Source organism: Macadamia integrifolia, chromosome 8, assembly GCF_013358625.1.
Source record: "Macadamia integrifolia cultivar HAES 741 chromosome 8, SCU_Mint_v3, whole genome shotgun sequence".
Taxonomy (NCBI): domain Eukaryota; kingdom Viridiplantae; phylum Streptophyta; class Magnoliopsida; order Proteales; family Proteaceae; genus Macadamia; species Macadamia integrifolia.
Genome location: NC_056564.1, coordinates 27877723 through 27881297, shown reverse-complemented (window position 1 = coordinate 27881297; position 3575 = coordinate 27877723). Strand labels below are relative to the sequence as shown.

Genomic DNA, 3575 nt, shown 5'->3' with positions numbered 1-3575 from the left:
CCATTAAAGCCCACCTGAGATATACTCACCTGAGATGTACCCACCTAAGATATACCCACCTAAGATTTTGCCCACCTGAGATAGCCCACTTGAGATTTAGAAGATATTTGAGGACCGAGATATAAAAGGGGAGACATTAATTGTCTTTTCCCTTATTAATGTTAGTTGGTCGGTGGGAGAGTAAAGAAGAGAGAGAAAGAAGAAGAAAGGAAAAAAGGAAGAAGAAGAAAGAAGAAGAAGGGGAAATTGACCGTAGAGCTTTACCGGAGCTGGGTCTTAGTATTTTGAGTTTGGATTTTTGATCAGCTCATAGAGGTCTTTGATTTGAGGTAGGTATTGTACACATTCCAAGGATTCTTAGGAAAACCCCATCCTTAAACTCTCTTTTTGATTTTGGGAAAGAACTCACTTAGATCTTGCTAATCCTACTCGAATAATCAAATCTAAGGCCTAATGGAAGGTATGTATAATGATTTTGAAGGATTTGAAAGAAGTGTTAGTGAAGATCTAGAGTATTTGGAAGTTCTTGAGCAAAAGTGAAATTTGGGGTTTCATTGGTGTTCTTAAAAAAGAGGTAAGAATCTTCCTTTTCTTTTGATTTGATCTTAGATCTAGGTTGAACGTTCATGATTAGACCTTAGACAAGTGATTTGAGTCACCGGATCATCCCCAAATAAGTTTCCTAAGCTTGAGGAAAGTCGAAAATGATATTGAAAAAAATTCATTCAAAGATTGGGGGGTATTTTTACCCCACCTGTCTTCTGGTTTTAGCCCACCTGAGTTCCCAGAACTTAGATTCTAGGCTCTGGAGTAACCGATGGGCTGAAATCGGTGGGCTACATAGCCTATCAATCTTCTCATTTTAGTCCAGTTGAGTTCCCAGAACTCAGTTTCTAGGCTCTGGAGTAACAGCGGGCTGAAACCAATGGGCTTCATAGCCCACCGGTCTTTGGCTCTAGCCCATCTGTCTTTTCAAAATTCCTAGAATTGGTCCAAATTTGATGGGTAACCCCCATTTGTGATTTTAAACCTGATTTTAGTGTTCAAACATGATGATTTTGACCCCAAAATAGTGAAATGATAAATCATTATGTTTATAATAGGTTACACTCAATATATGTGTACCCACACATCGGATCTTTTTCGTATCGAGTAGAAGCACCGTGTACATATATAAGTAAGTGGGGAGTGGACTCTGATTTAATTTTAAAATGTTATGCATCATTTAACATGTGTTTGTCTAGCTATGTCATCATATCACTTGTGTGTAGACTAGACATCACATATGCCATATCGCGCATTGTAAGCGCATTTACATAACATGATATGCTTTGCTTTATGATGAATATCTTTTATGTCTTGATGATTGTGATGAAAGAATTTCATTTGGATATGATGTATATGCTAGATTAGATGTCGTAGTCGATTTAAAAACGAGTGTATAGTGGCCCGTGGTATGGGACGCGGTGCCATTGTGTAATCGTACTATGCTTATATAGAGGCATACAGCTAGGAAGTCCTGTACCCTTGTGCTACGACCCTTCCCGACAGGGGTTTACGTGTTAGGGGATCATTGGGGGGGGAAGCATCGGGTTACGGTTGTCAAACTCCTACAGCGGTTAGGAGTACGCATGGTTGATCGCTATGACAGTTGGTAACCCTGGTGGTATATTCAAAGGGCCGATCGTACTACTTTTATTTCATGTGGAGTCACCCATTTACTTTCTGTCATTTAAATTTGCTGAGAGTCGGCTTGCATTTTAAATTTCGATACCAATGGTGGGCCTTCTCCTATAACCCTATGGACCCGGGGCATACACGCACTATGATTGTGAGTAACACATAACCTATGACCCAGTAATGTTGTTAGAATAATTGGGTTAAAATGAATTGCATATAGGCACATTTGTTTGGTGACTGTTTATGTGGTTTTCCCTGTGTGGTCTTCCTTTCCACTTACTGAGCTAGTGAGCCCATCCCACGTGCACAACTCTTTTTAAGTGATTTTACAGGTTACCTGCCTAGTGATCAGGAGTCGGGCCCCACCGTGGAGTTTCCATCTTAGGACTGGTGGGTCCCTGACGAGTTCGAGCATGGTGCTGATTGCACGTGCAATGATTGTGCTGCATGGCAGCTGTGACTCATGAGTGATTCTTTTTTATTCTTTTTAATGTACTCCCTTTTGATTACTTAATGCATAAATTGTTATATTTTTGTGTATATATCATGCCTTCATGCCCAAATATATATAACTTTTATGACTCAATTTAGGTATCAAGTATTTGAAAAACAATTACAGGTATTATTATGAACAGACCTTCTATTGAAAATATAGGTTTTACCTTAGTTTAGTAGATGTATATTGCATTGTAGTTACTGCATTGTTGATCCTGACAGGTTTGTGAGTTAATCAGAGTTAACTTGGCCACCAGCTCGATTCTGTGCAAACGGGGTGTGACAATGGCACCCAAACACACGAAGAAATCTGTAATTAGGTGCCTTGTGATAGACAAGTTGAAAGGGGGAAATATGATTGGTGCTACGAAAGGGCATATGATTGATAAGGTACACTGCTGTGTCAAAGGCATACTGTCAACTGCCTGGGAACCGACCCATGAGCAAGTAGGGTGAGGCTAGTCTCAACTATGTGACGATGGCGACGTTCAACCGCACCCTATTGATCATGTGTATGGGGCCAAGCCTTACGATGGGCAATGCCAAGAGGGGCAAAGAAAGTAGGGAGGGTGCAGTACTCACCATCCCAATAATTTTATATTGATTTTAATTTATGAGGAAAGAGGCGTTCAACCAAGGCCTAAAAACGCTTAAAATTTTCAAAAATATCAGATTTACGAACCATGGGATAGAACCAAATGTACTTAGAAAAGTCATCGACAAAAATTGCAAAATACTTGTGACCTTCAGGGGAGGGGATAAGGGCGGGTCCCCATACATCACTGTAGACTAGATCGAGAGGAAATAAACTAATAAAGGAGGATAAACCTAATGACAATCGACTGGCCTTGCCAAGCTAGTAGACGCTACACAGATGACTCAACCGTGTAGACTGACACGGCAAATTATTGGTGCATAACATAAAACGGAAGAGACGCTCATAAGGATGCCCAAGGTGATGATGCCACCCATCAATGGATGTTCTTTTGGTAATACTGATGGAAAGTTTTTGGGAAGAAGGAGCCTTGAGCATGTAGAGACCATTACTGCTCAGCCCGGAAAGAAGAGTGTTCCTGTGGACCTGATCTTTAACAAGGAAATGAGAGGAATGAAATTCGAAGAAAACATTATTGTCCTGACAGAAGTTTTGAACAGAGAGAAGAGGCTTACAGATTGAAGGAATATGCAAAATATTGTTAAGCTTGAAATGAAGAGAAGATGAGAGAGAAGAGATAGAGGAATGACCAATGCGTGTGATGGAAATACCCTTACCGTTGCCAACATGGAGCTGATCATAACCAGTGTAGGGATCATAGTGAGAGAGGGATTGAAGATCAGGGGTAATATGGTGTGAGGCACCCGTATCAAGGTACTAGGAGATGGAGTTAGTGGGGGGGGGG

At 40.8% G+C, this 3575-nt stretch overlaps 1 long non-coding RNA gene across 1 annotated transcript in view; it reads left to right on the top strand.

Moving 5' to 3' along the window:
* The first annotated feature begins 1120 nt into the window (after positions 1 to 1120).
* LOC122087661 overlaps positions 1121 to 3575 on the top strand; it is an 8073-nt gene continuing 5618 nt past the window's right edge. The window contains exon 1 of the long non-coding RNA XR_006142803.1: positions 1121 to 1177. This is a non-coding gene — a long non-coding RNA (uncharacterized LOC122087661). The remainder of the gene's footprint in view (positions 1178 to 3575) is intronic.